At 43.1% G+C, this 14,544-nt stretch overlaps 1 protein-coding gene across 4 annotated transcripts in view; it reads left to right on the plus strand.

Annotated features, from left to right (window-relative positions):
- lrrc8aa (leucine rich repeat containing 8 VRAC subunit Aa) overlaps window positions 1–14,544 on the plus strand; it is a 55,962-nt gene that overhangs the window by 27,413 nt on the left and 14,005 nt on the right. The gene's annotated exons all lie outside the window — the stretch shown is intronic.

A 14,544-nucleotide genomic window follows, 5' to 3' on the forward strand; every position in this document is an offset into this window, starting at 1 on the left:
TGCACTGTAACAATTCTGTGATTCTATGAAATTGCCTGCAGCAATACCTGCTGTTGAGGCTGTAACGCACTCACTTTATTCTCTTCTTGTTCCCACAGTATTTTTCTGGGGTTTTTTTGAGTCAGGTTGGGTGAGGTCTATAATAAAAGTTTCTAATTTTTTTTAACCTTGAGTATAATTGAGTTTCAGATGGAGGATTGAATACTTTCAAATGACTATGACTCAGCATTTTCTGGCTGCAATTCTTTTTGGTTATGTAATTTAGTAACTTGTATAGTATTGATATACATTATTGCATGCTTTGAAATTACATCTGCACCTTTTCTTCTGTTGCGATTGATCATGATGGGTACCTGTTAGCTTTGGACTGGGGGTTGGGGTGGTTAGGGTGTCTATTTCCATGCATTGAGCCAAGGGCTATGCAACAGTACACAATAGCATGTTGTTGGTTGGACACTGAATCCTTACTGATCACATTGAACATTCTGTGTGGGAAAATCTGGCTCAGTTTATTGAAGTGAAGTCTTGGCAGCTGAAGCTAGATTGAATTAGCAGAAGAATTGTTATAAGAGCTTCAAGCCTCACTAATAGAGAAGCTTATCCATCTGAGCAACTGTTGTCGTGGCTTTGTATTGTCAAATTTAAAGGTGCATTATATAATCGTGTAATTCATGCTGAAGTCTCATGCTGGGACTGCTCAATTTTACATTTAACCATTAGTTTTGTTTTGACTTTTATGATTATTTTAGATAAACTTTCATAATGCTTATTATTGTCTTTCTGTTTTTGCATGTTGCTGTAGAGTCTTAGGATTTTTTGTTGAATGGTGTGAATTAGGAATTGTTGAACCTTTTAAAAATATAATTGTTTTTAGGATCACTTCAGGTTTCACTTGGTGTGTAGTTGTTTGTTGGGCAGGTCTGTTTTACAGTGCCAGTTGATAATGGGAAGCTACTGTGTAGAGAAGGGTTAAGTTGATAGAGTGCAATTTATTGGTTTTTAACATTTTAAACTTATTTTTATATATTAGTTCATTGTATTCTTATGATTGCTTTACTATGTGTGTTATTTGAAAATGATCTGTAGATTCATATACATGAGTGTATGCGAGGCACTTGTAAAATCTGGTACTGCATTACTGTTGATTTCTATGGCAGGTGGTAATTTCATGAGCAGTTTGACTATACAGTAAAAAGAAAGGCACGAGGTGTTTCAGATATTAATACTACTCTAGTTTCATGATATTCTGCAAACAAGAGATGGTGTTTACTTTTCTTCCATCTATTGCCAGAGTAAAATCCCTGAATCATCTATAATGGGACTGTATTTTTCAGCTACAAGTGTACAGTTGTGTAAATGAGTTGAAATTGTACCTCAATCATGAGAAAATTTTGATCTTGGGATTGTCTTTCACTTTGGAAAAAGTATCTGAAGGCCTTTTCAGTTGCTCTCATAAAAACTTCTGCTAAGTTAAACGGAATGCGTGAACAGAAATCTGTTGTTTCAAATAACTTGCATTTGAACTTATTCCAGGCTCCAGGAGACCAGTGCTCTGTGTTTGAGAGAGAGAGACACTTTTGTTGTCATTCTGACCAACTGTGAGATTCATTCCTTGATTCTCTCAGGAGGATGGGTGTGTTTTGAGTGTACTTGGAGCTCACTAGATAGATACTGAAATGTCAGAGCAATTTGCCAGACTGCTGTTACTGAAAAGGAAACATCTTTCCTATTATTTTGTTCAATGCATTTAAAACTAAATTGTTTTTAAGTGCACACTATTCATCAAATTGATTTCTGTCCTCCGTTTTCCCATTTCCCACACCAGTTGTGGCCTTTGTAACTAACGTTGCTAATTAACACTGAACTGAGTTGTGCCATATGCTCGTGCCAAACAGGAAGTGGTCTGAAACTCGCTGAACTTATTTCACATGGGACTGTTGCAGCCAGCAAACAGGAAATGTTCATCCCATCAGTCAGGACTGGATTTGTTCATGGATCCCAGGGGTGAAAGGTCCTCTGATGTACTGGCTTGACGAGTCATAGAGTCATAGAGTCATTTATAGCAAAGAAAGATTTCTAATTACTGTGAAATTCAGTCACCTGTGTAAGTTTCACCCAAATATTCAAATGAAATTAAACCATGACCTTTATACCAAAATTCTATTGCTACATCTTGCAATTCCTCCTACCATATAACACTATTTGTTTGGAGCAGTAGCTTTACCATCTTAAACTATGCTGTAGCCACTTCAGGTAGTTACATGTGTTTAATTGTAGCTCCCCATGGTCTGCAAAAGGCCAGCAAGAAAGTAAAAGGTGAAAGAAATCCTTTGTATTTGGCCATCTTGTGACTTCTGCCAGCACCCCTCAAAGTGCTTCACATAAAACAAATTACTTTTTAAGTGGAGTGACTGTTGAAATGTAGGTAAATGCAGCAGCCAATTAATATAGTAAGATTCCAAAAACTACCGATAAACGAACAGTTAATCAGTTTTGATGGGTTGGGTTAGAATGGAATGTTGGCTGGAACATCAGGAGAATTCTGTTCTTTTCAACGAGTACCATCTTTAACATCCATTTGAACTATAGAAATTTAGTTGAATGTCTCATCCAAAGAATGGCATCTCTGACAATGCAGCACTCCCTCTATACTTCACTGGAATATCAACCTAGATTATGTACTTAAAACCCAGTGTGGGATATCATAACCTTCTGTCTTCGGTGACAGCTTGTACCAACCAAGCCAAACTAACACCTCTTGGTTGAGAAAAGGAGGGAAGTGGCAATACTACTGAGTGGTTCTTGGCTGCCTTTGTTCACTTCCCAGTGGTTGGTTACAGAAGCCTGGGAGTAGATTACTGGCTGCCCTAGGTAAAGGAATGCTGAGTGGTCTGGGGATGTCTGAAGAGGGGCACAGAAAATATTAAATGTAAAAATTACAGTATGTAGTGCATCAAGCCATGCAAACAAGGATTGACCATCTTACTGGAAACAAGTTTGGACTTGAACTCTATGTGCATTCGAGTTATGTATAAATCGCCATCGGTGCAGTATTAAAGACTGTGAGGAGCAAAGTACAAACATTGAATTCATAATATCCAAGCATTTAAAGTTGGGTATTACTTGTCCATCATTTTGTACTGTTAAAGGATCAACTATTTGAAGTATTTAAGTGTTTCTTTTTTATTAATGCACGCAACTTTTGTCTTCAGTTTCTCCATTTGGGCAAATATTAGGTTACATAAAAGTGTTTTTGCTCCCTAACTAAATAATTGGCTCCCCTTTGGCTGGTCTGGTTTTAGAGGTCCCTGTCTCCCATGCTGGGCTATTCTAAACTGAATCATTGTAGTTCCAAGTTTCAGTCTCTGTTTCTCTCCGTAACAGTTTTACATACACTCTGATTACGGGATCAGGAGTAGGAGGGGAGATGATCAAAAGTTTAAAGAGGCTTTGTAAGGTGGGGACAGTTAGCAAGTAAGGGGGTTTAGGCAGAGAGTTCCAGAATGGCGGGAGCAAGACAGCTGAAGGTTTTGCCACGAAGGGTTGAGTGGACCGAGGGAACAATGCAAAGGAAACCAGAGTTGGAAGAGCAGTGGCTGCAGTCAGAAACATGATACCTGAACCTTTATGACACTTGGATAATAATGATCTGATTGGGCATAGTCAACATGGATTTATGAATGGGAAATCATGTTTGATGAACCTGTTGGGGTTTTATGAGGATGTTATTAACAGAATTGATAAAGGGGAATGGGTGGAAATAGTATACTTGGATTTTCAGATGGCTTTTGATACAGTCCCGCACAGGAGGTTGGTTAGCAAAACTAAAGCACATGGGATCATCATCTTTGGCCTCCTTGTCTCGAGAGACAATGGGTAATTGCCTGGAGGTGGTCAGTGGTTTGTGAAGCAGCGCCTGGAGTAGCTATAAAGGCCAATTCTAAGGTGACAGACTCTTCCACAGGTGCTGCAGATAAAATTGGTTGTCGGGGCTGTTGCACAGTTGGCTCTCTCCTTGCGCTTCTGTCTTTTTTCCTGCCAACAGCTAAGTCTCTTCAACTCGCCACTCTTTAGCCCCGCCTTTATGGCTGTCCGCCAGCTCTGGCAATCACTGGCAACTGACTCCCACGACTAGTGGTCAGTGTCGCAGCACTTCATGTCGCGTTTGCAGACCTCTTTAAAGCAGAGACATGGGCAGCCGGTGGGTCTAATACCAGTGATGAGCTCGCTGTACAATGTGTCCTTGGGGATCCTGCCATCTTCCATGCGGCTCACATGGCCAAGCCATCTCAAGCACCGCTGGCTCAGTAGGGTGCATATGCTGGGGATGTTGACCGCCTCGAGGACTTCTGCGTTGGAGATACGGTCCTACTACCTGATGCCAAGGATTCTCCAGAGGCAGCAAAGATGGAATGAATTGTGACGTCGCTCTTGGCTGACATACGTTGTCCAGGCCTCACTGCCGTAGAGCAAGGTACTGAGGACACAGGCTTGATACACTCGCACTTTTGTGTTACATGTCAGTGCGCCTTTTTCCCACACTCTCTTGGCCAGTCTGGACTTAGCAGCGGATGCCTTTCCCATGCGCTTGTTGATTTCTGCATCGAGAGACAGGTTACTGGTGATAGTTGAGCCTAGGTAGGTGAACTCTTGAACCACTTCCAGAGCGTGGTCGCCGATATTGATGGATGGAGCATTTCTGACGTCCTGTCCCATGATGTTCGTTTTCTTGAGGCTGATAGTTATGCCAAATTCGTTGCAGGCAGCCGCAATCCTTTGATGAGTCTGCAGACACTCTTCTGTGTGGGATGTTACTGCAGCATCATCAGCAAAGAGGAGTTCCCCGATGAGGATCTTCCGTACTTTGGTCTTCGCTCTTCGCTCTAAGACGGGCAGGGTTGAACAACCTGATCTTGTGTGGAGGAAAATTCCTTCTTCTGAAGACTTGAACACATGTGAGAGCAGCAGTGAGAAGAAGGTCCCAAACAGTGTAGGTGTGAGAACACAACCCTGTTTCACGCCACTCAGGATAGGAAAGGGGTCTGATGAGGCGCCGCTATGCTGAATTGTGCCTTTCATATTGTTAAATTAAAGCACTTGGGATAGGAGGTAATATACTAGCATGGATTAAGGATTGGTTAACAGGCAGAAAACAGAGTAGGCATAAACTGGTCGTTCTTACAGGGAATATGAGGAAGAATGTTTTTACACAGTGAGTGGTAATGACCTGGAACTCGCTGCCCACCAGGGTCGTGGATGCAGATTCAATCAATGATTTCAAAAGGAAATTGGATGGGCACTTGAAAGAAATAGACTCGCAGAACTAAGCGGATCGAGTGGGACAGACTGGATAACTCTGTGGAGAGTCAGCATGGGCCTGATGGGCCGAATGGCCTCCTATGCCACAAATGACTCCATGATGTTATAATGGGGCAATCGTACTTACAGGATATAGTAGTTAACCAGCCAGCTGATGTCTCTTTCTCTGAGAGTTCACCACAGATCGTTGCCTAGGTACAGACTGTCTCCCTTCATGCCTTTTTATCATTGCTATGGGACAACTGGAATCCGCTATATGGTGAGATCAAAAGTGTTAAGTTCCATATGAGGAGCATATACAATAACAGTTAACAGTCTAAGTTTCCAACTAATGAACATGCATGTTTCTGCTTATATTTCATTTATTGATATGAAATTCTAACTCATGAACAAATGTATATCTTCCTTTTGTTGAGCTAACACTCCAATAAAGTGGTCAGTGCTGTAGGAGTCAGTTTAAGTTCAAAAATTAATTTATCTCCACCTTTGGCCAGCATGTATAGTAGCATATTGTGCCTTAAAATATCGTCATGCTTTTCAAACTGAATGTTAGTAACCTTTTATACAGAAACAAAGCATCGCAGTACCAGAATAGCAAATTCCATCAAATCACTCAAGTAAGCTGCATGATTTCCTCTTCATTCTCTGATTAATCTTTTACATTCTGCAAAGTTATTAGCCTAGATATTGTTGTGGTAATGACAGCAAAAATATCAAAGTTCACCATCTTTGCTGCACGGAAACTGACAGCAACTTCGGGAGTCTGCACATGAGCAGAATAATGTGGAAATCCAGAAGTAGCTGACAGTGCTTCTGTGCTTCTCCAGACAGTGTGCTGTAGAGGTTCCCAAAGACTGTAATCGATCATGATTTGGCAAAATCTTCCATTCTTAATCTTGCTGTAAAAACCTTTGAAAATGTTACACCTTGTTGAGAGATGTGTAACTGGGCTTTTAACCGGGTATTAACAAGTTTGTTTTTATTTTAGCTTGTATTTTAATCCAATGGTAATCATTTACTTTTTGCTATTTGAAAATTTAAAAGCGAAGGGATTCGGTGGTTTTAACTTCCTGCTTTGCCGTGTGTGAATACTTCAATGTGATTGGCTGTTAATGACATCACTGCTGCTGCATGCTAACGCATCTCCTTGACTTGATGCCAGATTTAAACTGCCATCGGGAAATGGGGGACCCTGCAAAAGTGATTGCTGTATCTCTGTGGGCAGTCTTCTTAGTGGTCAGTGGCAAGTGCTCTTGCTTCAATCCTCCTTCAAGGGACAGGTTGCAAGTTGTACTTGGCAAGGAATGGGGTGATAGATGAACAGGATTTATTTCCAGATAAGATAAGAATGTTTGAGGTTGTGCAATCAGATGAAATTAATTTTCAACATCTTATAGCAGCGTTCCTGGTACACCCTGTTGGCTTTATAGATATCTAGAACAGGGTTGTCCAACCTTTTCGGGCAGAGGGCTGCATTGCGATTTTTGCTCGGCCCAGGGAGCTGTTGAGCAAATTTTGAAAGATAAAGGCATTAAAAATTTCTCTTATTAATAAAAACAACAAAAAATGTGCATTTTTACGATGAAGCTTTAAATGAGAAGACTAATTTATTGACTTACTTTCTCGTCACTATATTGAAAACTGATTTAGTGATAAAACTGGCATTGTTTTGCTTGCATAAGTAGTCAGTTTCTGCCCGGACACTTGATGTAGCAATGCAGAGTATTCTGGATAGATATCCATCTTTCAGGAGAGACCTTGATCTCTCTTCCCTCCTGCACCCGCCCCCCCCCTTACCCCCACCTTGTCCCCACGCTGTGTGTGTGTGTCTCGTTCTCCCTTCCGCCCCCCGCTTCCCTGTAGGACTAGGGAACACAGATTGAAAGTTTTGTGCAAAAGATGCAGGGGGAATATGAAGAAGCACTTTTTACGCAGTGGGTGGCAATGGCCTGGAACTCTCTACCCACGAGGTAGTGGAAGCAGAGCAATCAATAACATCAAGAGGAGGTTGGATGGCCACCTGAGAGAAATAGACTTATAAGGCTATGGGGATTGAGCCAGGAAGTGGGACTGACAGCATATCTCTGTGGCGAGCTGGCATGGACTTGATGGGCTGAATGGCCTCCATCTGTGCCATAAGTAAATGACTCTTTGACTCGCTTTTCCCACCCCCTCATCTCTCTCCCCCTCTCTGTCTTTTTGTCTCCATCATCCCCCCCCGCCCCATCTCCCTCTCCCCCCACTTTCTATCTCCTTCTCCCCGCTCCTTTCTGTCCCTCTCCACCCACTCTCTCTCTGTATCTCTCCACCCACCCTCTATCTGTATCTCTCCACCACACCACCCCCCGTCTCCAGCACCGCTCCCCCTGTATCCAGCGTTGCCCGCTCGCCAGTTCCTCCTTCTCGTCGGTCCCCCCCATTTCCCGTCTCTCGCTGTCTTTCCCCCCCCATCTCACCGTCTTACCCCCACCCCCCCATCTCATTGTCTGTCTCTCACAGTTGCAGAGAGTGGAACTTGGTCAGTTCGGTTTTATAAACGTCGCATTGTCAGTTTCAAAGCTGACAGCCACTGTCATCGGGAAAGCCATTTCACAACAGACTCGGGGTTTTCTGGTGCATTCTGACTTTTTTTTAAAGCCAGCTGAAAACCCCGAAACTGATAAGTGCGATGTTTTTAAAAAGGCTGCTCTATAAGAAGGGGACGAAGGGACATTTCTAATCTCCAGTCACTATGAAGACGAGGAACGGCCCCGGGAACAGTTTACATGCGCGGGCCGGATGGAAATGTTTGGTGGGCCAGTTCCTGGCCTGCAGGCTGGATGTTGGCCAACCCTGATTTAGAACATCCAGGTTGGCTGGCATGCCTGAAACTGTACTGTGTAGGTCCTTGCATCACACTGAAGACAGATGTCTATTGTTTGGCTGTTAAGAAAGCCCTTTGATTTCAGATAGCATTACCTGGATTATGAGAACAAGTGTGCATAGCTTAAGGAATCAATCCTGGAGCTTCATACCTGTGTGGGGTATGGTGAGACAATGCTGTAGTCAGGAGGATGGTGGCAAATCATTCATGCACATGAATGTAATTAGTGCAGCTCATCTTGCAACTCCAAATGCTATCCATTTATCAAGGACTCAATCCTGCATTTGGTAGTTGTCTAATGATCAACAGGTGTCTGCTTTGGCAGGCAAATGGGGTCTCTGGTTGGGGAAGATTGGAAATGAGTAATATCTAGCACAGAGGAAGATGCTTGTGGTTTTGGAGACCAATCAACTCAGCCCCAGGACATCGCTGCAGGAGTTCCTCAAGGCAGTGTCCTAGGTCCAGCCATTTTCAGCTGCTTCATCTATGATCTTCCCTACATCATGAGGATAAAAGTGGGATGCTGATTGATGATTGCACTGTCTTCAGTTCCATTCACAACTCCTCAGATAATAAAGTCATCCATGCTCACAAGTAGCAAGACCTGGACAGGATTCAGGCTTAGGCTGAATAATGGCAAGTAACATTCGCAGCACAAGGGCCAGGCAATGACCAAACAAAAATGTAGCAGATTTTGTAATTTAACTCCTGAGCCAGGAAAGTCTGTAACAATTCCAAAGCACTGTTGAATGTAGACCAGTCAGCCCAGCTTATTAATGGGACCTGCCACTGGGACCTCGGATTCTTCCCAGTTGGCTTCAGATGACCGTGAAATCCCTAATTAGTAGGGTGGTCCTGGCTAGACAAGTGGTAGGAAGCTTACGAGCACTCTGTATGGGTAAGTCGCAGAGGTTTAGCTGATGAAACTCCAGCAGCATCTCTGCACACACAAGGGCCTCTAGGCCTTGCCTCTTGCCAAGCTACGCCTAAGCTTGTGTACTTGGATAAATAGTATATGGCCTCAAGTGGAGAGAGAGTGCACTTAAAATTGGCCAAATAGCAATTATATGTGGATTTCTCAATAGTTTGTTTTGGAGTTGGTATAGTGATGGCTTTCTGCATTTCTGTTATTCATTTGACCAAAAAAAATCTATTGGAGGAAAATGTAGTCAAAACTTTTTTAATTGAGTGCTCTTTTGTAAAGTGGTGTAAACATTTTTAAATAAACCGTTGTACTGTATTTAAACTGAGAGGACTTATCCCCTTTAGTATGTTTCTAAGCAGATTTGTGCTTTAGGAGGAATGGTTTGAAACAAGAGTTTTGTTGCAGAGGATTGCTCTGTAATCAATTAGCAGGGTGCGCTAAATGGTCATGCTGCAATGATGTCATCAAAGAGGAACATTGTGAAATGTGTTGGAATTCTATAAGAATGGTTGCTGATTTATATAAAGGATTTTTGTGTTTGAAGCAGCTCCTTCCCAAAATTATTGTTTTGCTTTGAACACAGCAAAGATTTATTCAGCAATGTGACTGGAATAGATTGTACATTTCAGCAGATTGCACAATGTATACAGACAAGGCCCATTCTATCTCGTCCATACGGAAAGGAGCCCTATTGCAACATCCAGATGTTTGTTAAAAATGATTGTCACCAGTGCTTAAGCACAAGGAAAATGGGATAGTGACTGATCCTGGTCTACTGTCGCGTAGCAAGCTAGAGCAGCATTGGCAAAAGTCTGAAAGCATGCTTATCTTTTCTAGCAGTGAGTACTCTACTTTTACAACAACAGGCTACACACTCATATAGATCACATGTGTTCGTTCACACATTTGATTAAGATGGCTGATGGGCCACGAGCCCATAGAGGGTATGTTTATCTGATGGAAACCTAATGGTATCTCATCCAATTAATGATACAAAAGGTGGAAAGAGTCAAGACTTAGTAGAGGCTGTCAGTTTTAAGCACCTAACAATTGGCAGAAAACTGGGCTGTGTGATGGAGATAAAAACAAGAAATGCTGGAAATATTCAGCAGGTCTGGCAGCATCTGTGGAGAGAAGCAGAGTTAACGTTTCGGGTCAGTGACCCTTCTTCGGAACTCACATGCTGCCAGATGTGCTGAGTATTTCCAGCATTTCTTGTTTTTATTTCAGATTTCCAGCATCCGCAGTATTTTGCTTTTATATTTGTGTGATGGAGAGTTGCAGTGAATGATGGGATTGGCTGGAGACAGAGTTCAAGATATACAGGCCAGTTTACCTGGGAGAAGATAAAATTGCACCAACAGGGAAAGAACTATGGCCCAGATTTTGCGATGTAATGATGGTGAATCTGTCAGCGTTCGTCATCATTACTCCTGAAACAGGCAGCAACTTCTGGAGTCCCACATGCGTAATTAAAGGTAGAAATCCAGAAGTTGCTTTCACTGATTCTATGTTTCTCCATAGGGTGCGCTGTTGAAGTAGCCCCATTCTGCAATCAATTAGAAATCACTGAACTGATGAAAGTTTGCCCTTTTACACTGTTAGTCTTGCTGTAAAAACCCTTGAAAAAAGTAACATCTTGTTGATTGAGATGTAACTGGGTTTTTAACGCTGTACTAAGTTCACTGATACTTCTGAACAGCCTCACTGGCCCTGTAAAACTAATTTTATATTTGGAATGTCAAATTACTCCATTATAAATTCCACATTTTAAAAAATATTTTTTTAATTTGATATGTTGGCTCCTATTTTATCCCATGTTTATGTCCCAATCCTTTATTTTGTTCTTCTGTAAAATTTAATTAAAAGTGGAGGATATTCAGTGCACTTTGCTTCCTGGTTTGTTGTCTGAGAGAATGCCTCCCCTGCTTGATGACATCACTATTGCTGGATGCCGGGAGCTCCCTTTGACTTGAGCGCCATCGCTTCACCGCTGACTGTGAAATCTGGCCTATCTGAATTTCTTTTATTATTTGTTGGGATATGGGCATCGCTGGTTGGACCAATCCCTAATTGCCCTTGAACTGAGTGGTTTTCTAGGCCATTTCAGCGGGCATTTTGAGAGTCACCCACATTGCTGTGAGTCTGGAGTCACATGTAGGCCAGACCAGGTAAGGACAGCAGATTTCCGGCCCTAAAGGACTTCAGTGAACCAGAATGAGTAAAGTGAAGTGTGCAAGAAGGTCTCAGAATATTTTTAAGCAGATCTGATTATTACTAAATAAAATTATTTATCTATTAGCATAGGTACTCGATTGGACTGCAAGCCTACAGTATCTCTGGGTCTGACAATTGCAGCTGGACAGCTCTTTTCATATATTGTTAGTGTCTCTGAATTTTGTACTGTTCATAAGACATCATGACATGGTAGGAGTGACCACCGCACAATCCATGTGGAGACGAAGTCCCATCTTCACATTGAGGATACCCTCCTTCATGTTGTGTGGCACTACCACCGTGCTAAATGGAATCGATTTCAAACAGATCTAGCAATGCAAAACTGGGCATCCATGAGGCACTGTGGGCCATCAGCAGCAGAATTGTACTCCACTACAATCTGTAACCTCTTGGCCCAGCATATCCCCCACTCTACCATTACCATCAAGCTGGGGGATCAGCTCTGGTTCAATGAAGAATGCAGGAGGGCATGCCAGGAGCAGCACCAGGCATACCTCAAAATGAGGTGTCAACTCGGTGAAGCTACAACTGAGGACAAGTTGTATGCCAAACAGCATAAACAGCATGCAGTAGACATAGCTAAGCAATCCCACAACCAATGTATCAGATCTAAGCTCTGCAGTCCTGCCATATCTAGTCGTAAATGGTGGTGGGCAATTAAATAACTAACTGGAGGAGGTGGCTCCACAAATATCCCCATCCTCAATGATGGAGGAGCCCAGCACATCAGTGCAAAAGATAAGGCTGAAGCATTTGCAGTAATCTTCAGTCAGAAGTGCCGAGTGGATGATCCATCTCTGCCTCCTCCTGAAGTCTCCAGCATCATAGATGCCAGTCTTCAACCAATTCGATTCACTCCGCGTGATATCAAGAAACGACTGAAGGCACTGGATACTGCAAATGGTTATGGTCCCTGACAGCATTCCGGCAATAGTACTGAAGACCTGTGCTCCAGAACTTGCCGCGCCTCTAGTCAAACTGTTCCAGTACATCTACCCTGCAATGTGGAAAATTGCCCAGGTATGTCCTGTACACAAAAAGCAGGACAAGTCCAACCTGGCCAATTACTGCCCAATCAGTCTTCTCTTGATCATCAGTAAAATGATGGAAGGTGTCGCCGACAGTGCTATCAAGCAGCACTTGCTTAGCAATAACCTGCTCCGTGACGCTTAGTTTGGGTTCCACCAGGGCCATTCAGCTCCTGACCTCATTACAGCCTTGGTTCAAACATGGACAAAAGAGCTGAACACAAGAGGTGAGGTGAGAGTGACTGCCCTTGACATCAAGGAAGCATTTGACCCAGTATGGCATCAAGTAGCCCTAGCAAAACTGGAGTCAATGGGAATTGGGGAAAACTCTCTGCTGGCTGGAGCCATACCACATGCAAAGGAAGATGATTGTGGTTGTTGGAGGTCAGTCATCTCAGCTCCAGAACGTAACTGCAGGAGTTCCTCAGGGTAGTGTCCTAGGCCCAACCAGCTTCAGCTGCTTCATCAATGACCTTCTTTCAATCGTAAGGTCAGAAGTGGGAATGTTCGCTGCTGATTGCACAATGTACAGCACCATTCGTGACTCCTCAGATACTGAAGCAGTCCGTGTAGAAATGCAGCAAGACCTGGACAATATCCAGGCTTGAGCTGGTAAGTGGCAAGTAACATTTGTGCCACACAAGTGCCAGGCAGCGACTATCTCAAACAAGAGTGTAGCTAACCAACACTCCTTGACATTCAATGGCATTACGATTGTTGACTCCCCCACTATCGACAGCCTGGGGTGGTTACCATTGACCAGAAACTGAACTGGAGTAGCCATATAAATACCATGGCTACAAGAGCAGGTCAGAGGCTAGGAATCCTGTGGCGAGTAACTCACCTCCTGACTCCCCAAAGCCTGTCCACCATCTACAAGGCACAAGTCAGGAGTGTGATGGAATACTCTCCACTTGCCTGGATGGGTGCAGCTCCAACAACACTCAAGAAGCTCGACACCATCCAGGACAAAGCCGCCCGCTTGATTGGCACCCCATCCACAAACATTCACTTTCTCTACCACTGTGGCAGTAGTGTGTACCATCTACAAGATGCACTGCAGCAACACACCAAGGCTCCTCAGACAGCACCTTCCAAACCTGAAACCTCTGCCACCTAGAAGGACAAGGGCAGCAGATGCATGGGAACACCACCACCTGTAAGTTCCCCTCCAAGCCGCACACCATCCTGACTTGGAATTATATCACCATTCCTTCACTGTCGCTGGGTCAAAATCCTAGAACTGAGACTGCACTTAGAATGCTGTGTACTGTTTTGGTCTCCTTGTTTAAGGAGGGATATACTTGCATTGGAAGCAGTTCACTAGGCTCTGGGATCAAGGGGTTCTCTTATGAGGAAAGGTTAGGCAGGTTGGACCTATACTCATTGTATTTTAGAAGAATAAGTGCTGATCTTATTGAAATATATAAGATTCTGAGGGGGCTTGACAGGGTAGATGCTGAGAGGATGTTTCCCCTCGTGGGGGAATCTAGAACTCTGGGGAACAGTTTCAAAATTAGGGGTGTCTCTGAAGAAGACAATGAGGAATTTCTTCTCTGAGGGTAGTTAGTCTTTGGACTTCTCTTTCCCCAGAGAGCAGTGGAAGCTGGGTTATTGAATATATTCAAGGTTGAGTTAGACAGATTTTTGACCTACAAGGGAGTCCAGGGTTTTGGGGGGGTGCAGGCAGGAAAGCTGAGTTGTCACAATCAAATCGGCCATTATCTTATTAAATGGCAAAGCAGGCTCGAGGAGCCAAATGGCCTACTGCTGATCCTATTTCTTATGTGGAGGGTTAATCTTTAAAAAGAAAAACAATCAGTTTGAATTCATATTGAGTGAAATTTTAACAGCTCTGTAAACATTGGTGTTTTTAGGAGGACATGGAGGCTTGTGAATTTGTATTCCTTCCTTGTAGTGTTTGCATGACTCATTTTTATTCATAGATGCTAATCAGGCTTTCCTGGTGTTGCCAGTCCTGCTGACTTCTCAATCTCCGAACTAGACCCTATCCCAATTCTCTTGAGAATAATGAGAGAAAGCACTATTTCACCAAAGTTTTGACAAACAATTCGAGCGAACTAAGTGATTAATTGTATTAAAATATAGAGGCAGCGATATGGAATAGTAAACGCCACAGCTTGCACATCATCCTTACCACTCCAGTGCAC

The sequence above is a fragment of the Heterodontus francisci genome, chromosome 32 (assembly GCF_036365525.1).
Source record: "Heterodontus francisci isolate sHetFra1 chromosome 32, sHetFra1.hap1, whole genome shotgun sequence".
NCBI classification, from domain to species: Eukaryota; Metazoa; Chordata; class Chondrichthyes; order Heterodontiformes; family Heterodontidae; genus Heterodontus; species Heterodontus francisci.